The 25,372-nt window shown below is 36.1% G+C and overlaps 1 long non-coding RNA gene across 1 annotated transcript; it reads right to left on the bottom strand.

Annotated features, from left to right (window-relative positions):
• Window positions 1-7,089: 7,089 nt before the first annotated feature.
• Window positions 7,090-25,141, bottom strand: LOC130014103 (uncharacterized). Its single transcript, XR_008789080.1, has 6 exons — window positions 25,028-25,141; window positions 24,636-24,663; window positions 23,312-23,352; window positions 19,657-19,806; window positions 17,436-17,515; window positions 7,090-8,858 (listed from the first exon to the last, which is right to left on the bottom strand). It is a non-coding gene; the product is annotated as an uncharacterized LOC130014103 (long non-coding RNA).
• Between the last annotated feature and the right edge of the window lie 231 nt (window positions 25,142-25,372).

Genomic DNA, 25,372 nt, shown 5'->3' with positions numbered 1-25,372 from the left:
CGTAAAAGATCCCTTGACAGTTAGAATTCGAAATAAGAGTAGGCCGTAGTGCCGCTGTCCGGGCAAAATTGCCTTCATAGCACACTGTATAGCGTATGCCCGTCTTCATTAGCCCAGTTCGGAACAGAACAGTAGGACGTTAAACCCCATTTCATTTCATTTCATTTTCTATTTCAAATATAAGCTAAACAACATTTGTTAATTTTTTTAAAGACAAGTGCAAGATTTGGCGAATTTTATTTGGATTATACATTGTCTTAATTTAGAAATTACATGAATAGAAGTTAAAAATTACATGAACAGAAGTTAGAAGTTAGACGAAAGCACGTTAGAATTTTGAATCTAATATACCGCCATAACGGAGAACATTTTGACAATTCGAGGTACGCAAACGCGGTTTCCTGCTATTAGCCGTATAATATTGTGTTATACCCCCTCCAGCTTGTACTGCTATATCAGCCTATTATTCTCTCGTAACACATTTTAATCATCAGGCGTCGTACTTTTATATCTTCCGTATATTCAACTATATCACGTGTTTTATCGTTGTATTTCAATATTTGTCTTGTATTCTATTATACCATATTTACTCATCAAACCTGATACTGTTAAGCTATATTTTAAAGCGAGAATTGCATATTTTTAAGACATATGTTTAAAACATGTTAAAATAAAGCCTTAAAATACATGGCATCTACACACACAGTCCTACCTTGTTAAAGAATTATCCTAAATCCTATAATTCACTTGTGTCAGATTAGAAATTATCAAATCTTTCAGTCTCTTTTAAAGTCCAACGTTTGATGTTATGGTGTTATTGTCACGTGTGTACGTTTGAAAAGACTAGTTCAACCAGACATCATCCTTATTTGTTTAACCACAGATCTTGACAATCGAGACAACTATCTTCTGTTGTGTAGACTTAGTTATCCAGTTAAAAGAAATGATACAATTTTCAAATTTATATGTGAATGTTCTATAAGTGCTAGAATGATTCCTATGATTTTATAGTAGTGGTTAAACAGCCTAATTAATAGATTTAGAAATGATTATGTTTTGACTTTCCTGGAAAATATGCAATTCTCACCTTAATCTCACACTTTAGAATACTGGTGTACCACGTTTATAACTATCATACATGGAACTGTTGAAATAGCGTTAGATTCTATTAAAAATATTTTTATATTTTTTTATCCATCACGCGTGGTACTTTCATACCATTCTCGTACTTTAGTATACCACGTTCCATTATACCCTGTAGGGTCGTTTTTAAATGAGCTTAGTAAGCGTTACACCGTATATAAATATTGCTATTTATTTTAACAGAAAGTGTAAATATGGCCTATTGTAGTACTATCAGATGGTCAATCTTCAATATTCAATATTCACGCTGTGTTTTCTTCCGTGACGAAGTTACAACTACAGTTCAGGTTCTTTTTCTTAAATACTTTATTTCTACAAACTGGGAGTGTTACAATTCTTCCTAGTCTCAAATAACTAAATGGCTGGTATGACCGGCGGAGTGAGCTCTGCCGAATGCTATTTCCCCACCCTATTTTATAGGTGCCTATTCCTTTGTCTGAGGTGTTAATCTAAAGACTGATAACAACGAAGTTCTAAATATGGAAAGGACATGCACCCGAAACTGAACATCGCAAGGGATTGTTACCTTATTTGGTCAACAAATATGATATATGTTTTATAACAAAGAAAAATGTGAATGACCAACATGCTCATTAATCTATAGCTCAGTTAACGTATCAAAATAACCAGCATATACTTTCTATATTTGTGGTTATGAAGTTAGAATCAATAATATGAAAGATAACGCTATTGTTCTAGCCATCATATTTCTACATTCTTGTCATTAGACCCCATGTCTTGTTATTGTCACAATATTCATAACCAATTTTAATTTGCGTTTCAGAATTAACTTATACCATAGCTAATATTTTGACAATGGAGAAAAATTAATCAAAACCCTAATATTATTTTACATAGATGTTTCAAAGCACAAATTCTTTCCCTCCATAGTACTACATTACCTCCCCTGCTTTAGGATTTGTGGTACTTATTAGTTATGAGACTCCTTGCAAATTTTCAATTTTTTTTTCTAATTCAACATCCATATAATTATATAAGTATTCATGCAACATGCAACTATTTAGGATTACTATACGATTACCATTCATGCAACATGCAACTATTTAGGATTACTATATGATAACCATTCAATAAAATCATAAAACAAAATCATCAAAGAACGACACATAATCAAAAATCAATAATCGCATGCATTTGCTCCCCAAAAGTTCTTCCATGCACATCAATGTCTTATGATAATTCTCTTTAACTTGACTATATAACATAACTTTTAAGCGTTCGTGATTGACTTTTCTTCCAGTTCTACACACAGTTATTCACTGTTGATAACCAGTTTGCTACTGCCTTAAACATCTCTTGTATTCCGGTCTGTGTCTGTTCTTCCCGAATTCTGTTACAAAGAGGGATGGGAACAGTTGTTGTCCTTGGTGACTGATTGATGGTACCAATTTCAGGTGTTGAAAGAGAGCTGGTAGTATGTGACGAGAGGGGTTCTAATTCTTCTCCATCAATTTTCAACTCACATTTTCCAGGAACAGCCAAGGTTTTCTCTGCACTGGTCTCTGTTCGATTTCCACAGTTTTTTTCATTCCAAAACAATGACATAAATTTTTATATTTTGGGTTGCGTTTATAGCAAGATACAATTCCAATAAAAAATAAAAACGATCAGCCAATAAATATTGTTATATAATTCCAGATTGGCCAGGCCTTGTCTTATGCAATTCATAAATCAAACATCCCATAGAAATTTATCTAACACTTCCTAATTTCGGGGACAACTTATGATCAGTTCGTATCGTAAATTTAGCATTATGTAGATCATAATCCAACTTTTGTAATGCGTAATGAATTGCATATGCCTCACGTTCTACTACACTCCACTTCATTTGTGAATTTGACAGTTTGTGTGATAAAAAGAAAATTGGCGGTTCTACTTTTTCTTTGTTTTCATCCTCATGTACCTGTACTAAACCTGCTCCTATCGCCGAATCACTCGCGTCTGTGTAAAGTATATATGGTAAATTTGGATCTGCATAAGCTAACAATGGAATCGTCGTTAAACTTTCTTTTAAAAATTCAAAAGCAGTTTGACATTCAGATGTCCATTTAAACTTTGCATTTTTTTTTTGTTAATTTGATTATAGGTTCAGCAATTTTCGAAAAATTTGGTATAAATCGTCTATAATAACTACACATTCCCATAAAACTCCTAACTTCTTTTACAGTACGAGGCTGATCCATATTTTGTATCGCACGAACTTTATCTTCATCAGTTTTAATTCCTTTAGGAGTGATCACAAATCCTAAATATCTTGTTTCTTCTTGGAAAAAAATTACATTTAGATGGTTTTAATTTCAGTCCATGTTGTCTTAACCTATCAAAAACAATCTTAATATGTTCATAATGTTCTTGCCTCGAACGCGAGTATATCAGTATATTATCAATATAGGCTATTGCAAAATTTTCGAGCCCCTTAAGAACGCGTGCCATCAAATGTGAGAAAATACTTGGACAATTGTTAATTCCAAATGGCATAACGTTAAATTCAAACAACCCTCTATGGCAGACAAACGCTGTCTTCTCTTTATCTTTTTCGTCTACCAGAAACCTGCCAATACCCTGATTTCATATCCAAAGTTGTAAAATATTTCGAATTGTCTAATCGACTCAACAGATCATCTATGAGGGACAAAGGCCAGCTCATTGGCTTTGTGATTTTATTAAGTTTTCGAAAATCAACGCACAATCTTTTTGTTGCATCTTTCTTATCTACTAAGACAATAGGAAACGACCAAGGACTGTTGCTTTCTTTTATTATATTATTTCGTAACATCTCGTGAATCGCCTCATCAACAACAGGTCTAGACGTTAATGGTGTTCGATACGTCTGCTGTTTAATCGGGAGATGATCACCTGTATCGATGGTCATCTTTACCGTATCTGTATGTCCTAACTCTGAGTCCCTTACCGCAAATAAATCATGATTTTCCTTCAAAAGATTAAGTAACTTAAATCGCTCAGTATTTGGTACATTAATATTCGCAAATTGTTCATTTAAATTGGCATTAGCCACGTGTGAAGTCTCCTGTAAGACTTGGTCTACTGACGCCATTGTACTGTCAATCTCAGCGATATCGTTCCCAATAACACACCCTTTGTTTAATCGAAACGTTTTGTTTGTACTATTTACAATACAAATTGGAATCATTTTACCTACCGAACTGTTTAACCTGTTTCATGCTGAACACCGAATGACTCACCATAAATCCTGGCTCGTCACTTACAAACACTTTAGTGGCTTGTTCAATCATGAAAATGTCCTGCCTACTGTCATAATTATGTCTCTTCAATTTTGCGTTAATGATATACTTCCTCTGAGGTTCTAAAATTACTTCGTTTGCTACTCGCAAAACAGAAGATATTATTGCATCATTATCTAAGGAAACATACGTTTTACCAATTTTCATACATCCCACGACGATAACAAATTCCACACGTGCGGGGTCTTATATGGCCAATATCCATGGGTTCATGTTCTCTACTGTTCTGACCTGGTTGGGTATGCGGCGCTCCTAATCTCAACGCGAACCTTTTTCTAGTATGTTGTTCCTGTCTAGCCATCTCAACTGTTGTGATAAATGTTTGTGGATCTTCACGCAATATTTTTGTTTTTATGTACTCTTGCTGAAGACCGTCAACGAAAAAACTAATCAATTGCCTATCAAATTCCGGCTGTCCACTATAATCTGGAAAGGCTTCACCGGCTAAGGGTAAAATCCTCTCCGCGAAAACCTGTACATTTTCATCGGATTTTTGTTTGATTTTCCGTAGTAACGCCAACGCTTGTTGGTATTCGTACTTTCTGAGAAAGTATTAATTAATTCTGTTTTGAATGCATCCCACGTCACATTTTTATTCGCTACCATCGGCCTTTGAATAAAATTACTCACCACTCCCCTACTTGACTGAAGCGATATTTACTTAACCTTATTCTCCGGGACTGCAGCGAGAATATTTTTCGATATTTTTAACCCATTTCTTAAATTGTTTCGGATCGCCTTTGTATGGTTCAATTATATTCGCGACCGTATTCGTGGAAATTGAAAAAGACAAGCCTGACAATTGGGTACATAAATTTCTGAAAATTTCCTCAGCCATTGTTTCAGATAGAATTTAGCGAAAACCAAAAAAGAGATATTCACAGAATAATTAATACTATCTGTCCTGGTATACGGCTCCAAATCTAACTGTAGTACTATCAGATGGTCAATCTTCAATATTCATTCTTCACGCTGTATTTTCTTCCGTGACGAAGTTACAACTACAGTTCAGGTTCTTTTTCTTAAATACTTTATTTCTACAAACTGGGAGTGTTACAATTCTTCCTATTCCCAAATAACTAAACGGCTGGTATGACCGGCGGAGTGAGCTCTGCCGAATGCTATTTCCCCACCCTATTTTATAGGTGCCTATTCCTTTGTCCGAGGTGTTAATCTAAAGACTGATAATAACTAACTTCTAAATATGGAAAGGACATGCACCCCAAACTGAACATCGCCAGGGATTGTTACCTTATTTGGTCAACAAATATGATATATGTTTTATAACAAAGAAAAATGTGAATGACCAACATCCTCATTAATCTATAGCTCAGTTAACGTATCAAAATAACCGGCATATACTTTCTATATCTGTGGTTATGAAGTTAGAATCAATAATATGAAAGATAACGCTATTGTTCTAGCCATCATATTTCTACATTCTTGTCTTTAGGCCCCATGTCTTGTTATTGTCACAATATTCATAACCAATTTTAATTTGCGTTTCAGAATTAACTTATACCATAGCTAATATTTTGACAATGGAGAATAATTAATCAAAACCCTAATATTATTTTACATAGATGTTTCAAAGCACAAATTCTTTCCTTCCACATTACTACACTATGAACACAAGTGGAACACATAATTAACATCGTTCGCAAAATTAGCTTTCTATATTTAAAAAGTACGTGGTAACAAACTCGCTCTAGTAAATATATTTAAGGCTAGGTGGTTAGCGTAGATTTAGTAAATTATTAACAAACTTTCTAAACATTATTTTTCAGCTAACTGCTTACCTTGGCAAATAGCTTCTGGTCTTCTAACTGTAACCCCTTCATGAAATACTGATCCTAGTAATCAGAATCTATTTTTGTATCTCTTCTGTTAGCAATTGGGTATATACACTTTATCCCTGATATTATTTTCAAATTCGTCATAGCGTTACATGAAAATGATTAATATGGTCTGAGATTCTGCATCATCTGGAATCATAGTCGATCATAACCTTTTCATTTCCGTCTTTTTTTTCAGCCACTCTCTGCAGCAATGATCCTAAATTTATCGTATCTGAATGTATTCAAGACTTGTGAACCTTCATCCTCATTGATTCGATGTGAATAATACATTTCTTCGATACTTTTGGTATTGAACTGAGGGCCTACGTGTTGGTATCCAGAAGCGCCTCATTGGTCGAATCACGTCACATGACTATTTTAATCAACAAGGAATCTCTCAGAACACTCCATTGTGTCTGATTGGGCGGAAATATGGAGCCCGAAATTTAAAAGCGGCTTTTATCAAAACTGCAGGGGTTTTTGTTGGGTTTTTTTGGGTGGGGGGGGGGGGTGAGGGGGGGGAATGACGTGTACAATATCATGGGAAGTACGATCCATAACAATTGTTCGTGATAACAATTATTGATTGGGTCGGCAATTATTCCTTTAGCTGCACATTGATAGACGTCGATATTTGAATCATTCAGATAGGAAGATAAACCACAGCATGTGGTTACTAATTTATAATTTCAATCTCGGTATTTACGTTGGATGATTGATGGATATTATTACAACTTGGGAATACAAAACGTTATGATTTATTTCAAACAAATATGTATTATTTTTATATCATACTCTAATATATCTTTCAAATCGTATATTATCTAAACAAATAATCTATATACATTTCAACAGTCAAAAATAAACATACCTAAGAAAGACCATTAAGGTCAATCAAATGAAAAATAAAATCTAATTATCTTGTAAATACAAGATGGAAGCCCATGAGTAATTTATTTCAAGGTCGCCATATACTGATTTATCGAATAACTAGGTCAACGCCGTACTTTATTTTATGTTACAGAATCGGCACATTCATATAATGCTCCCATTAATATCATTCGTTATTTTCATGCTCCAAATGAAATGAAATGAAATTGGGTTTAACGTCTTGCTGTTTTACTCCGATTGGGCTAATGAAGACGGGCAGTGTGCTATGAGGGAAATTTTACTACGTCCTACGTTTTCATTTGATTGACCCTAATGGTCTTCCGTACATATCAGTGATAACAAACATAAATATATACATGTGATGAGAATGTTACTGCTCTATACAAGTTATATTAATAACTGTAATCTAGTTGAATATCCAATATATGTTGTGTTGATAAATTTTACAACGGGAGTCACATGATACAAATGCAACAAGCTATTTTTTTATTTCTTTTTTTATTTTTTTGTTTTTTGTTTGGCAGAAAAATGAAAGGTTATAATAACACAGATTTTTCTCCTCGTTGCGTTTATAAACAAATGATATTACAGGAGGATGCAGTTAAATAATCATTAATATGATTTGTGAGATCCGAATTCCTTACCATCTACTGACAGGGATAGGACGTAACTTGTATTTAAAACAATACTTAACCTACAACAGCCTCACCGATCAACAGTGTACCTGCTCCATTTCAGAATATTTGCACACACATTACTTTATATCACTTCTAACCCTATATACGGATAATGTGAGAGGAGGGAGTACCGTGTATCCAGACCACAGAAATTGTAAAAGGGTATTACTATAACAACTAGTGAATCAATCGATGTGACAGATAATGAAGACCAATGAAAGATCCGAACATTGGATAAACTGTCGTCAATTTAGGCCAGTTTTCCTATTTTAAAGGGTTAAAATGTATTTCCTTAAAATTAGATTAGAACTGTTCGGCGATTTAATGAAATCATTCAAAAATAGAGAATCGAGGCTAGGCCTCGAATATACCAGTACTGTGGTTACGACAATAAACAATCAACTACTCCGAATAAAGTAATTTGATTGAGATTTTCAATATATTCATTTTGCATTATATATTTTTGAACTATTATAACGAGAACGGTCAACTCTTTACCTAAATCTTACATAATACCTTTTTAATGTAGCAATATTGCCGTTTTTCAAATTTTTAATTATTATGGTGTAATATTACTTGCTTAACAACTTAAAATATAAAACACTGGTTGTACTTTAAAATGATATTTATATCTCATTTCATAACAAAGTAAAAATTCTGAACTACGATATCTACTTGTCGATATTCTGTTAAATAATTAACTATATATACTCATATCATCACGCGAAATGTTTAATGCAAATTAATTTCAACATCGGTTGTCACAGAAACTAGATCAAAAAGAGAATTATTATTCAAAATAGTGTATTAGTCCTAATATTGTTGGAGTGGTGTGCTAACCATGTTGCTTACTCTCGATTGTCCGCCTCCTCATCACTACTATCTGGTGGTGTTGGTTGAGTTGGTCCACGTTTAGTATAATCAATACCACTATATTCTACAGCTTCTTCCTGGCCTCGTATGGTTGTAGTTGGTTGGTGGCCATCAAAATCTAGATCGGCATAAACTGTTTCGGTAGGACCAGGCTTTAATGAGAAGAATCCAAATACAAACCATATAATCAAAATACACAAAAACATGAACTAACTGTTCTTACGTCATATTTGTTGATACGAATAACAGGATGAACACTCATCTTGAGGTGTCCAGTTTATCCAAGTTGTTAGGTCTAAAGTGTTTTGGGGGCACACCTTAGTACATGTTTAATTTACTAGTAACTCCATGTTCCAAGTTTCGTTACACTTAATCTACAATCGGTAGCAGTATCCGAATTTAGCAACAGTTAGTTAATTGCCACTTGGTCAGTAAGCCTAACACATGGGGCTAATACCAAGATGAAAATTGTCAACACCCCGCCCTCTTCCTGATCTGAACATGGTTAGTTGGGCTGGTGAAATTTTGGTAGTTGAAAAACATTAGAGACACAAAGTTTAAACGATTACAGTGAATTGGCACAGACGAAAACTGGAGAGTGAGAAAATATACCTGAAATTTACATTCGCAACTTTTGGCAGGAAGTTTTTATTTGATACGGTTGTGATTTCCCCGGTGTTAATAGACATGGGCAGTTGTACTATGTTAAGCTTGCAATTTTGCAAATTATATTATTTTCCAAAATTACTGTCATTATCATTATGTTAATAACAGATCCGATGGTTCTTTCCTATCGATAGTCGGTGTGCTTTATAATTAAGAGTTAACTTAATGTAACATTAACGATCATACTACGACGTTCCCAGATTTTATTTTTGTGATAGAATATGGTAAAGCTCTCATTCATTAATATAAAATTTGGAATCTATGTGCTAATGAAGACGGACATGCGCCATGCAGTGTGCAGTGTGGGAAATATAATTATTATTTTAGAAACTCTTCAAGATACATTTATAACACTTCTATATTATTATACTAGTCCGATTGGGTTTGTTACATAATTCTCATCCGTCGGCTTTTCGGGTAGAAATCGTGGAGTAAGCTTTATTTTGAAGGTTTTGATGCTTAATGACATTTCTTCTTAGTAGGTCTTCATAGTATGGGAGGCCATTATTTGAGGGTAGCCATGTTGCGATAATATTCCAACTTATTTTTTTTCTATTTATCAACTGTGATTTGGCAATGTATTAGTATTGGCAGGGGTCGTGACAATATTTCGATCACTTCATGAAGATATTTCCAAGATGGCGGCCATTTTTGGCGGGAAAATTGGACGATGTGCTTATTTCGATTACGTCGTAGCGTTTGGTGTCAATAAATATATTTTCAGGGTCACAAATTCAATTTCTGCCAGTTACAACTGTGTATAATGATTACATGTAGACCCATTTTGCATATTTCGAAGATGGTTGCCATTTTTTGGCGAGAAAATGGAACGATGTGCTGATATTGATTAAGTGGTCGTCTTTGGTGTCAATATATATCTTTTCAGGGGCACGGATTCCATTTCACCCAGGTACAAATGTGTAAAATGATCACATGTTCATCTATTTTGCATATTTTCAAGATGGTGACCATGTTTGGCATGGAAATGGGACGGTGTTCTGATATTGATTAAGCTGCAGATGATGTAGCAGCGGGAGGGACGTCATCAGTTCCAGCAGTAACCTGAAACAACCAAACCACATAAAATAATTTAATAAAATTATTTTCTAAGTATTTGCAGGGGTCCCTGATACCAACCAGTCCATCGTGAGAGGTGGCCCCTGATAGAAATGGCCTTCATATACAAATTAAGTTTTACAGTGCCTGGCAAGATTCATTTTAGGCTCTGGAAATGATACTATGATGAAGTTGAATTTTTTACCCTATGTCATATCATGTATTTGAAGAACTAACCTGAGGCGGTGTAGGAACTTGGCTCTTTTGACAGTCCATTTCCTCATTATTGACAGCATATTGTTAAATTCCTTTTGGAATATTCCATTTGAGACCCAGGCGGTAGCGATGGGCAGCACATATCACCTTTCCATCTAGAATCGACGAATTAAGATCAAAAATCCCACTTCGTCTAGAAATCTGTATAGAGTGCCCTATGGGCAGCACATGTTTTATGTTGCTCTGTGTTTTTGCTAATTATTGTTGTGAACAAGGATTTGGATTTATGTGATTTTTGGACTGGTGCTGTATCACGGTACAAGAAACAACTTTCGCGAAAAATATTCAGAAAAAGATTAATTCATACGGTAGTTTTGGTAAGTTTTATTATTCATATTCACTTTATTGTGAAATAAAATTCTTCATGGACCAAGATTTGCTATAGTGACATGATATACTCGTCAACACAACCATTGTTCTTGTCCAGTCAATTAAGACCGAGGGGATGTAGAGCTGGCAAGAATAAACAAAGATCAATTAAGACAGTCATTAGTGAAAGAGTTCCTATTGTCAAGACCCACCAAAGTGTTAATTTTAATAACTTAATTGATCTGACCCTAAGTGCTCCAACAAAGAAAGTGAAAAATGAGAAAAATTCTGAAAAGTTTAGTTTATGTATATTGAATACCAGGTCTGTCCGAAATAAAACTGATGAACTAAATGAATATGTTGTTGATAATGATGTGGATTTATTTATTGCAACTGAGTCGTGGATTCGCAATGAAGACACAAATTAGTTCCTACCAACTTTGACTCAATATTTGAAAATAGAAAACATTCTAAAGGAGGTGGAATTGCTTGTTTCTTCAAAAAGTCTGTAAAAGTTTCCCGAGTAAGTACAAAAAACATATTTTCAACTTTTGAAATACTACAATTAAACGTACTCCTTGGCAAGAATCATGTAAGAATAGTGTCAGTATATCGCCCTCCTTCAACACGTGTTGTGGATTTCCTGACAGAATTTACTGATCATGAACTAGTCAATAATCTGAATACTAGACCTGGACATTTACTAATTCTTGGAGATTTCAATCTTCATGTTGATAAAGCCAATGATTCGAACATTAAGAAATTTTTACTATTGTTAGACGCATTTAGTTTAAAACAGCATGTGGATGTGCCAACCCATAGACATAATCATATTCTTGATCTCGTGATAACGAGAGAACATGATTCCATTATTAAAGCATGTGATGTTGTTGATCATCAGATATCTGATCACTACAGTTTATTCTGCCATCTTTCATTTCCTAAACCTGAACCAATAAAGAGGACAATAAGTTTCAGAAAAACAAAAAACATTTCTATCGATAAATTTAGAAGTGATATTAATAATTCATTACTTCTGAGTACCATTGCCACCAAGCCGGATACCCACCAAAAAGTGGATCTTTATAATGACGTTCTTTCCAAAATACTGGAAAAACATGCCCCACTGAAAACAAAAGAAATCATTATTCGGCCTAATAAACAATGGTTCACTGACGAAATACGTGATCATAAGGTTAAACGCAGGAAGGCCGAGAAAACATGGAGAAAAACCAATCTGGAAATTCACAGACAAATTTACAATAAGGCTCGAACTACCACTAATAATTTAATTGAATTGGCTAAACGATCCTTCACTAAGGACTGCCTGTTATCAAACAAGCATAATCCACGTGAAGTCTACAAAATTACAAACAGTCTGCTAAAACCAAGAGAAGTAAAGGTTCTGCCATCGGTTCAAAATGATGCTAGCCTATCAGATCAATTTTCTGAATTTTTCCACGACAAAGTCTCTACCATTCGACAAGGACTCAGTGTAAATAAACCAACAAACATATTCAATGAGAAAAAGTTTGAAGGTTGAACGCTTGAGAGCTTTTGTCTAGCAACAGAAGATGAGATAAGAGAAACAATTCAGAGATCAGCCTCAAAATCATGTTCCCTCGATCCTCTGCCAACATGGATACTAAAGAAGTCTGAAGTGGAGTTAATTCCAGTGATCACCCAAATCGTGAACACGTCTTTAGTAGGCGCAGAAGTTTGTGAAACGCTTAAAACAGCCCATGTGACACCCCTCATTACAAAATCAACCCTTGATCCTAATGTGCTAAAAAATTATCGACCTGTGTCGAATTTATCTTTCATTTCGAAAACTATAGAAAAAATTGTCCTTAATCGTTTTAAATATCATTTGTGTGAAAACAATCTCTAAGAAAAATTTCAATCAGCATACAAAAAACGGCACAGTACGGAATCCGCCTTACTTCGTGTTCACAATGATATCGTATGTAGCTTGGATCAGAAGAAACCAGTGTCGCTAGTTTTATTCGTGTTCACAATGATATCGTATGTAGCTTGGATCAGATGAAACCAGTGTCGCTAGTTTTATTGGACTTGAGTGCGGCATTTGATACGATAGATCAATCAATCTTACTCGGGAGACTTGAAACTCGATATGGTATATCCGGAGATGCACTGAAGTGGTTTGAGTCCTATCTGAGTGGAAGACAGCAGAGTATTGTCAATCAATGCCTAAAGTTCTTGACTTTGGTGTTCCCCAGGGATCCGTATTGGGACCGATTTTGTTCACAGCATACACTGCACCCATTGGCGATATCATCCATGAGATGGGTCTTAATTACCACCTCTATGCGGATGATACCCAATTATATGTTGAACTTGATCCTTCACCAGATACCACTACATCAGAACTGGAAGCATGCATTGACCGAATTAGAATGTGGATGCACTGCAATTTTTTGAAATTGAACGATGACAAGACAGAAAATATAATAATCGGGAATAACAAGAACATTGACATCAACCATGTGACTATTGGAAGCACAGCAATAACCCCATCCAACTGTGTCAGAAATCTTGGTGTGTTCTTTGACTCGTCCTTAGATATGAAAACCCATGTATCAAGACTGTGCAAAAAGGCGAACTTTCACCTGTATAACATTGGCAAAATTCGATCCTATATTGACCTTGATGCCACTAAAATGTTAATAAACGCTTTTGTTATGTCATCTTTAGATTATTGTAATTCATTATTGTATTCTCTTCCTAAAACTCTTGTAAGTCAGCTACAAAAAATCAAGAATAAAGCAGCTCGAATTGTATCTCTCACCAAACCATCTGATCATATTACACCTGTTCTAAAACAGTTACATTGGCTACCGGTTAATCAACGCATCATTTTCAAAATTAACACAATCACTTTCAACTGTTTAAACGATCCTTTTGCACCATCCTATTTATCCGATTTGATTAAACAATATGCACCTTCTCGTTCCTTACGTCCATCTCATAAAAAACAACTTGTATGCCCAGCACAGAAGTCAAAATTTGGTGAGAGAGCTTTTGCGTACGCAGCACCAAAAGAGTGGAACAAATTGCCTCTGGAAGTCCAAAATAGTCCAAACTTAGCTATATTTAAACGACGTTTAAAAACTCTGTTTGTTACCCAAACTTTTAAACAATAATTTAAATGCTTCACTTTCCATTTGTATATTGTAACTATTCCTTTGTATTCTTTTGTTTATTTGTATATACATGTATGCTTGTTTTGTTTTTTATAATCATATCTACATTGTAAAGGGCCACAGAGCAGTCAGACTGACTGAATGTTCAGCGCTACAGAAAACGATTATTATTATTATTATTATTATTATTATTAAATCGGCCACCATTCGGTTCTCAATTCACTTATTGCTATGTAATGTTCTAAAGATGGAGAAGGATGTTTTACTTACAACGAGCTCGGTCAGGTAGGCCGGTGCACCTCCATGTATTGCCTTGAATGTGATGCACAGAATTTTGAAGATGATACGGGCATCGACTCTGAGCCAATGAAGACTGTACAGAACAGGAGTGATATGTTCACGCATTTTGGTTCTGGTCACGAGTCGAGCCGCAGAATTTTGAATAAGTTGAAGTTTCTTGATCTGCTTAGAAGAAAGGCCAAAAAGCAGACTATTGCAATAATCTAAACGAGATGTCATAAAATCATGGATCAATTTTTCAGTCGCCTGCAGGTCCAATATCTTACGAAGTTTTCCTATTCGCCACAGAGCATGGGATGCCGACCTACACAGACTGGCAACGTGAGTCTCCAAGGTACCGCATGAATCAATCATTACACCCAAATCACGAACGGTTTCGGAAGAATGAACTGTGATGTCACCCACCGGACACCACCCGAGACCCCAGCAGCCTTCTTGTACTTAGATGAGAACCAAACAAGTTCGGTTTTGTCGTCATTCAATGCTTTCATATTTGCGCGCATCCAATGACGAATCTCATCCACACAGGCCTCAACATGGACAGTACAAGAAGTGTCAGTGCGCGAGCCACAGACGATGTACAGTTGGGTGTCATCAGCATAAATTACATTGATTGAAGAGAGGTGACAGACATTTTATTTTTTATATCGATAGCGGGTGTCGAGCTGTGCATAAAACCATTTCGATATTTTGACCTACCCCCGCATCATAGAAAATAGAGCTAATTTTCGCAGGTGTATATTTTCTGTTTTAGTCGCCATATGTTAAAATTTTGCTGGTCATTACTCCCAGAGAATAAATGCGACTTTATGGTCCTCACACTAACCCCCCACTAACATCACCAACCACCAACATTTCCATCCAAACCCTAGACTCGCTACAAAAGGTGTCTGAAAATTGACCAAAAATGACCTGAAAAATGGCAACATTGGTAAAAAAATCACCCAGATCGGCCCTCCTGGCTGTGAAGTCCATAAAATCCCCGCGAGATATTTTGGTAATGAGCCTCGTCCATCAGAGAAAACATCAAGAAACTAAAAAATGTTCTTGATTGCTTGACGTTTGTTTGTTCTCTGCTTTGAAAGTGAATGAGGACGAAGTGAGCACGGCGAAGTCACTATAGGCGCTGCGAAAAGGCAGCTTTCGCCTGGTACGCGGGAGTGTGGTGAGAACGTACCCCATTCTGACAATATGCTAAATATGTGAACATGTGATCATTTTACATAGTTGTAAATTTCAGAAATGAAATCAGCGCCCCTGTAAACAGATATATTATATTGACACCAAACACTACTACTTAATCAAAATCTGGGCATGTCCAAATTCCCGCCAAAAATGGCTGCCATCTTGGAAATATGCTAAGTATGTGACCATGTGATCAATTTACAAGGTTGTAAATGTCCGAAAGTGAATCTACGACCCCGAAATCATATATACTGATACCAAACACTACTACTAATACCCCCGACAGACTGGGGTGGCGTCCTTACTGCGACGCTACGGCGACGGAAAATGGTCGCAGAGCGCGTCAAGATCGCTATAAGCGCAGTAAAAGCGTGGTGGAAACGCCAGATATTGCGCTGTGGTCTCCATGGTCGTAAATGATCGCCTAGTTACCGCGTTTGTTTTAAGCATGTCCAAAACAAACACCAAGTCTCTGCGATCTAACCTGGAAAGTTGTAATGCCCCCGTCAGACCGGGGTGGCGTCCTTAACGCGCTGCAGGCACCGTACGGCGGCCAGAAAAAGTGGAATCTGGCCGCCATCTTGGAAATATCTTCGTGAAGTGATGGGAAAAAATTTGAAATATATTCATGACCCCTGTAAATACTACTACAGTGCCAAATCACAGTTGATATGTCGATAAGATTATAGGGTGAAAATAAAAAAAAATAAGTTGGAATATTATCGAAAACGGCTACCCTCACATAATGGCCTCCCATACGATGAAGACGTACTCCAAAAAATGTCAACATTGTTTTTGTTTTTTTGTCATTAAAAATCGAAACCTTCAAAATAAAGCTTATTCCACAATTGCTACCGAAAAGCCGACGGATTTACATTAAGGATCGGACTATACATCAACTTATTATTTTATTTTCTCATGACCGTACTTCTGTCCTGATTTCGTTTCCGCGGCATATTTAACTAACCGTTCGATCATGAAATCTTTTGACCATTTGTACAAACATCAACTTATTATATAGTATTTTATTTTCTGATTTATAATTTTATTGTTTAACATACAGCAGCTGATTGAGGTAGGCATATGTTGTTGTGCACACCTTACAGGGAGTAATGACCCTGTGATCAGAGTATGAATCTTCTGACAACTCCTATTGATATTCCAAGAAGTTGTTTTTCCTTGTGCCTCCCCAACAAGTGCAAAGGCGCGGGGTGGTGATTACTAGTCACCCTGTTTTCTCTTAATAGGTCAACAATTCGGTTCCATAATAAGATTCAACTGACCCCGATAGCTACTGTCAATATCGTTATGTATATAACATATAACAAGGTCCCCGTTTCCTATCGGTAGTTGGTGTGCTTTAGAATTAGAGTTAAGTTAATTCAACATTTACGATCAACCACGGCTTTTTATTTTTGTGGTAGAATAGGTTAAAGATATCAAATTTGGAATCCCTTTACCCTAGTCTATCACAAATATTGTACTGTTATGCACCAACTGCCCTAATGAGCAATGCAGGTGTGCAATGAGAGACATTGTGTATAGATCGTGGCGTTTCCGCCTATTCGTCACCAATATCTACCTGTCAATGGTTCCTTAAAGTGCATGTTAATACGGGGTCTCATCCCAACGACTAGATGCTGTTCCTTGACAGCGCGCGCCCCCTTGCAACACTGACAAGGAGAAACCATGCTTGGAAATAAAAGAACCCGGGACCTTCTGGTCGGTGAGCATTACTCACGGAGGCATCATGTACAGTTTCAAATTATCTACCTTAATTGAATGGTTTTCATATTCATTTGTATTAATACCATTGATGTCACCAAATATACCCACATTTTCATAAGCCTCTCCTGCAAAATATCAATTATTTTAAAATACTCTATATTAAATAGTTACCCCATTTGAGTACGGATTTCTAGGATGTTTAATCAATAATTGAAACGTCTTTTACTGCAGCAAAAATAGCCGTCGGTTGCATAATTAACTACGTGCCAATGAACACTACTTTGGAGTTTACGTTGTGTAAATAAACCCATCCACAATCTCACATTGGTAAAATGAAAGTGAAAATCGGGGAAACCGAATACATTGTATATCTAATTTATGTTTATATATATCATAACATCACTGCTACATAATTTCACAGGTATGATAATATGATTCACATTATTTATAGAACATAATAACATGTAATGTACCCAGTCACCTATTTGATCTCTAAATTTCGAATATTGAGTCCTCTACGTTCCTATAACTAGATAAATTAGAAAATGCCCCCCCCCCCAACCCCAAATAAAAAGGCATTCTTTTTTGTCTTTTCTTTTGTGCAACGAGTATCCATAATTCGCAACTATCTTAGTTGTTCTCGGGTAATTACTTCCCGTAATGGGCAGATACATAATTTCAAGCATTTTTAATAGTTTGGCTAGATTTGTCGCCTGCCAAACCTCTCCTGTATAATACAACAGTTGCAACCACATAATACCCCATCATGCTCTGCTTCAATTCACATCTACCATGATAGCAACGATATTCTATTATTGTTTACGAATCAAGACATATATTTTTAGTTAGATATTTTTGACTTCAGGAAGCGAATCTACGTTGACGATTCGAAGTTTAAAAATTTATACCATAATAAATATATATATATATCAATTATTACCTTTTGATTTGTCGTTTGTTGGCTGTTTGTTTTTACCATTCCGTACTTTAGGTTTGGTATTTGTTATTTTAGGTTTGACATCAGTTGTTTTCGGTTTGGTATCCGTTTTGTTCGGTTTGCTATCATGTGGGTTAGGTTTGACATCAGGTTTGGTAGACTCCGTTGTTTCATCTGAAATACAATGGTTATAGTGTTGGGATATACACAGTATTTACGCCCGATTATCAAGGTGCCGAGCCCAACGTCTAAAAATCGAAGAAATGAAAATAGGCACATAACCTATTATATGCAGGTATTATTTTAATAGTGTCAGTTTCCGTCCGTGATCAAACGGTAGATTAGTATCATTACTGGAATTTCTTAGAAAGTATTTGTCCACGTGTCCATGTCCCCCCTAATTTTCGACAGTGCCCTTTTTTACTGCTGAAAGTGCCTTTTCTCAGACTCAAATATGTCCGTTCCCAACCCGTTGTAGGGATCCCAAATGACTCAAACCATGGACTCAAACACACCAGTCTGGGAAATAGCTCTTGGAATGGCTACAGATGCAAGGAAATGACGAATAATTTTCTTGGGGACCCCCCCCCCTCAGCGGCGTGCCCCGTCTGCGCGGTCAATGCCTTCATTTTGCAGCGCTCCCCCTTTTCAAAATTCCTAGATCCGCCCCTGGTTTTGCTAATGTTATGTGCTAACAGTTACTCGCCTGTCCTGTATTATTTTGTCCAGAACGTGGATGGTTACTTCAAAAATGCGATCGGACCTTTCCCCTTATAAATTCAGCACACCACTGTATGCACTATACGAAGGAGCATTGTCACTTAATGTTTTTGTCATGTCATCATAAATATATTTACTTTGGCCTAAACTTTTTCAAATAAAGGTACTGCATTCGGTGTTCTCCATTTTGACAGCTAAATACAGGTAATTATGGGAGCAGTGAAAATAGATACCATATATAATGTGTCAAAATTGTGTTTGAGGGTATATTATATGATGCTGTGTGTACTGGGACTGTCAGTAATATTTACTGTATTTCTACATGGCAGTTGATTTTTAAATACTTGATTTCATCAGATTTAGGTTTTTACTGCCTGTACTAATACCGTAATTTCACAGCTTTGTGTATTTATTTCCCCATAAAATTACAGATTTACTTCTAAAATGTATTAACAAAACTGCCGTCACTGGTAATATTAGAGGGGCGATTCCAATTTGCTGAAGCAAGTTATGGGTTTATTCATAAATAATTACAGTATCTATCGTCATACATCTTTTATCCATCAATTACTACATTATTAGTGATGAATCTAAAGCTCATCCTCTTACCGTTCTTAGTTTTATTTACAGTTGCATAAAGAGATTCTGGATTCGGTTTTATTTCTGTTGGTTTATTGTCTTTGTTTACTTGTGCATAGTTTGCAGTTTCATCTTTCTTAATTTCATCAGCACTGATGTAGTTCACCACCTCATCTATTACTACGATTAAATAATAATAATAATAAGAAGAAGAAGAACTAGATCTGCTAAGCAGATATGAAAGCTTTCATATTTGCTGTCACATGTCAAGGGTCATATATAGAATCTCAACAAGATAAAAAAAAACAATTAAAATCGGTCAAAAACTGGCGACGTTAATGCGATTTTTCACTCGTAAACAACTCTGTCGGCACGAAAAACGTCAAAGGCAAAATTCGAAATTGTGACATTTTCAAATACTATAAATTGGACCCTGATCCCGGCTATCCACAAATGTATTCATTTTCAAAATAGGAGACGTATTCTTCAAACTACGGCCTATTGTTTTCATTTTCATGTCCGTTATCGTCGATTTTTCACTTTTTCTCATATTCAGTTCAAAATGGTGACCATCAATTGACCTAAATCAAAATTCTAATCCGATAGATTTTTAGGCATTCCTTCAAGGATTCAGAAAATGTAACTCCCATGTCTAGCCGTAAATTGACGAACGGCAGGAACCGTGTCAAGAACAAAGGACCTGAACGAATGCAGGTATCGCCTTGAAATTTTCAGGGCACCTATGTACCAACGTGAAAAGTTCCTCGCGGAATTTGGTAGTCCAGCGTGGCGCATGCGCAAAGTCAAAAGAAGTTGCGGTGGATTTTGGGTGGATTTCGGAGTGGTTTGGGGGATTTCGGGTGCTTCCGTGAGGTCGGGTGGATCTAAGATGGCGGCCATAATACAATAACAAGTGTTGGAGAACTTTTGCAACCGGGGTTGATTTTCAATGCACAGGCATCGTTCCGGTGGTCCGATTGCCTTCAAATTTGCACATAATGTACCGTGGGTTTCTAAATATCACATATTTAAAATAAAGAGTGTGGGATTCCGAGAACGTTGAAAATAAATTCGAAGCCCACCCCCACCCATCAATGTTTTTTTGCTTAATAAATTGCCGTATTTTATCGATTTTTTATTGTTCTTGATATCTGAGCATTTTCTCCTTTTAATATGTGATAAATATCATCGCGGCGCAGCCAACCGCTAGAAATTCCAGAGATTTTGACCACCGGAAGGGTGCCTCAGCAGTCAAAAAAGGTCAAAAAAGGCGATTTCGGATTTTAGTGTCGCAAACATCGTTCCGGTCATTTTAAAAAATTGTCTTTTAAGGATAATGTGTATAGTACTAATACCTATCACATAGGGAAGAGGCGATAAAATCCCTGTGCATTTACAATTTCAAAATTAATTAAAACTAATATTAAATTCCGAAAATCGTTTCTTTTTTTTTTTTTGCTAAAACTTTTTTTTTAATCGGATCAAAATGGGAGTAAAGCACAGAGTCCGGGTGGTAATGGGCGTATTGTGTCCAAATTTCATGGTTTTCGGACGATCGGTACCGGTGTCGTGGCGAAATTCGACTTTTTTCTCCTTATAGAAGCCGTAATTGGACTTTGAAAAAAAAGTGACCTGGAGTCGTGCCAAGAACAAACGACTTGAAGGAATGCAGGTATCGCCTAGGTATCAACGTGAAAAGTTCCTCGCCGGAATTTGGTACTCATGCTACCTTTGGTTCCAGCGTAGCACATGCGCGAACTCAAAAGCAGCTAAATACGTTGTTATGGTGGATTTATTTTTAAAAAAATGGTCCCATCTCTTCGAAACTTCGGGTACCCCCCCCCCCCCCATTTCCGAGCTCGGGTCATTAAAAAATGGTCTCAAAATTAAAATCGAACACCTAGTTCCATCTCTATTTTTTGTTTAACTTTATGTACCCCCGGGAACATAGCCACCGCTTGCCCCCCATTGGTCTGGCCCAAAAATTTATTTTTTGGAATTGTGCTTGGGACCATAGGCCAGGTACCTGGTGAGTGTCAAGTTGATGTGCGCGCGCGTACACGCGAAAACATCCTTGTCGACAAGAAAACATCAGAGGGGAAATTCCAATTTTTTAAAATTTTCAAATACCAAACATTCGATCATGAGCCTGGCTATCCTGAAATGTATTAATTTCGGTAATAGGAGACAGATTCTCTAAGCCACGACCAATTGTGTATGTTTTCAAGCCTATTAATGTGGATTTTTCACTATTTTTCATTTTCAATTCAAAATGGCGTCCATCATTTGCCAGAAATCAAAATTCTACTTGCTACATTTTACGGGATTTCCTTCAAGGATTCGAAAAATATAATTCCCTTGTCTGTAAGTAAAATATCAAAAAAGACCTTAGCGATATTTCACGATGGTGGCACTTCCAGATTGGGCTACAAACTCCAATTTTTGTTAACGAATCAGAAGTGTCGTAGCTAGTACAGAAAAAAAAATCAAGGCAATCTGACCTATATTTAGTCAATTTTTGGGAAAACTTTAATCCTTTATTTCTCTAAGGGGAGATAAGTTATGGAATTTTTAATGGTATCGTTGAAGTTGGGTCAATGAGATCTACATAGATTCCAAATTTCATGAAAATCGTACCAATATTAAAGAAGTTGTCAATTCTGTTTTACTTCCGGGATGAAATGTCAACGACGTAATTTTCGAAATTCGAAAATCCGAAATAGCAGATTTAAAGTAAATACTTCAAGAATCTCAAAGAAAAAAGAATTAGTAAAATAGGTCACATAGTCACAGAGTTATGGGTATGTAAGTCAATTTCTTCGTTCGTAAAATTCGGTGATTTCGGATTCGTGAAAAGTTTTGAAAATATATTCAATCAAAATCTACTACCCATTTTTGGCGGGGGTAGGTCAGAGTTTCAGAAAGATCCTATGGTTAGATTCTGAGAGATCCGATTTGCAAAAGTGCACAAAAAAAAATAATAATAATAATCTTAACAAAAACAATAAGCTTTCATATAAAATATAAAGCTTAATAATAATAATCTTAACAAAAACAATAAGCTTTCATATAAAATATGAAAGCTTAATAATGATTATTTATATTGTGCACATTCCGTTTATATGGTATGCTCATGGCACAGGTTGTATAGGCTCTTCAGTTTTATAGTTCACTGTATATAATAGGATTTAAACATATGAGATTTTAAACGTTGCGTTAGAAAGCGGTAATTTTGTGACCTTTGGGTGCGTTTGGGGATATATTCCGGTAGCATTGAGCCCACATATCCGCGTGCTGTTCCGTTTTAAGATTTGTCGTCCATACAAGGTGTTGAAAATGAATTTTGTGAGTGATTGGTAGCCAGTGTAACACATGTGTAATAAGACAGTTTCTGTCTGATCTGCAGACGATCCTTGCTGCAGTGTTTTGCACAATTTAAAGTAAGTTTGTTGATCCGGTTTTTCTACCTTGGTCACAGGGGCTCTAAAATCTCAAATCATTCTACTGGAAGTATATAACATGAACTATTGGGTAATGCACAGAATGTTGACCGATATTTAGGTCCTTTATCCTGAAATAAGTCTTTAGGAGGTTGTTCAGGCATTAACATTTGGAATTGGCCACATCAACGGTTGTTATAGATAGGGTATTAAAAGCTTTATGAACAAAAAGAAAGAATATTTACTCATTCTCCCTGGCTGTCTACTTGGAACTTCTACCAGGGGCCTAAAATAAGAATTTTGAATTATTAATTATATATCAAAGTACAACAAAAGTTAATTAGCTATTATCTGTCTGTGCGTATCATCTTGATATTGAATGAAAAATGTCATTCAAAGCAAACCTTGAACTTCACTGTGCTAGGATAATAGAAATTAGCACAAGACTTGATGAAACTGGAACCAAAGTCATAGTCTTTTCGAAATGAATAGTATCTGTTCTAGTCTCGTTTATGCCTCTATGGGATGAGTGAGTTATTAGCATGGTTAACTTATGTGAGAATTATGCATAGAATTCATGTCTAATATGGAGATGGGAGACCAAGGTACTAATTCCTAACATGGAGATAGATTTCCACATTTGGCCAGAAAGATATTTTACGTCACTGGCGGTACATTCCGCCGGGAAGTTTGATTAAACAAAGGGGGGCCAAATGACGGTGGCTAAGTGGGTAAGACGCTGGCTCGCTAGCCTGGAGGTCGGCTGTTCAATCCTTCCATTGGCCGAGAAAGTTCATCCAGATTTTCCGGCGTTGTTCCCCACTATGTCAGTGATGCAGGACGGGGGGGCCAGACAAGAACAGCTGTCTAGTCGTTCGGATTGGACGAAAAACCGAGGTCCCATGTACGTATTGGCGTGCACGTAAAATATATAAGAGTAAACCGTAGTGTCGCTGTCCGGGCAAAATTCACCTCATAGCACACTGTATAGCGTATGCCAGTCTTCATTAGCCCACTTCGGAGCAGAACAGTAGGACGTTAAACCCCATTTCATTTATCTATTCATGTAGCATATCATGTAATGTTCTGTCTAATAAAACTTGTTTACGAGTTTGCAACCAATATTAAGCAGCGGTCATGATATTATTACAAAACATAATTACATGATTGGTTACTGCATTTACACAAAATACAACTTACCCCATAAAATAATCCGTCTGGATGCAAAAAGTAGAAATAAACAATATTTATCGGGCATATATATTCAAACGTCATGCATTACATAATAATATATGTTTGTAGATACCCGCTTATTGATATGGACTACCAAATTATCAAACTATTGACATAGCGGAAAAACACACTGTAAACCTTTTTAGAATCATCTTTGGTTATCGTTGAAGACTTGAAAGCATTATTATGTGGTAGGAGGCTTGGTCATGACACTGCAGTGTCAGAATTCTGCAACTTCTGAAGATACACGAGTTGTCTCTCAACTACAAGAAAGCGTATAGGTTATGTGCAATGTGTATAATATAATGTGTTGGTATAAACAAAACTACTACTTACACGTTGTGTCTGTTTTCTGTATCGTCATCTGTAACATAAGCATACACAGACAGTGTACTATATAGCTACATACTAATTTATAAATTGCAGCCTGGACATCAACAAACGTAATGTCTAAATGTTAGCAGTTTTTGCATTCCTTTGTAATGTTTTTCAATATGTTAACCATTAATTACAATATATCAGGTTCTTTCCTTTATTTCCAATTTGGTGGGTATAAAAGTTCTTCTTGGTGGTGGAATCATATAGCTTAACATACCATTTGAATTAGCACTTGTTCGTCTACAATTATATGATTTGTAAGTTAATCCCTAATGTGAGAATCCAGATGATTAGCATTATCCACATTTGGGAATTCAAAACGTATATACTGGATTTCATGATAAACTTACTTTGTTTTCTGTGTCTTTTGATAAGGACAACCACAACTACAACAACCAGAATGGCTGCCACAACTCCTCCAATAATTCCACCTATTAATCCCCAGTTAGATCCTGGTCCTGGTGAGTCTACTGAAATATAAGGATTTGTGTTAATATAAGGATTTATGTTAATATAAGGATTTTATAATAGTAAAAATAAAAGGACATTGTACGAGACTATTTAATTTTGGATAAAATACCTTGGTATTGTGAGTATTTGAAAAACTGTCCATTTTTCCGGTGAACATGAAATTATAGTTTAGTTACTTAGGCCCATATTTTCGAACAGTGTCTAAAATAATCTGTGATTAGGTC

Source organism: Patella vulgata, chromosome 8 (genome assembly GCF_932274485.2).
Source record: "Patella vulgata chromosome 8, xgPatVulg1.2, whole genome shotgun sequence".
Classification (NCBI taxonomy): Eukaryota; Metazoa; Mollusca; class Gastropoda; family Patellidae; genus Patella; species Patella vulgata.
The sequence above is the reverse complement of the archived record's forward strand: the minus strand, read 5'-3'. Positions and strand labels throughout refer to the sequence as shown.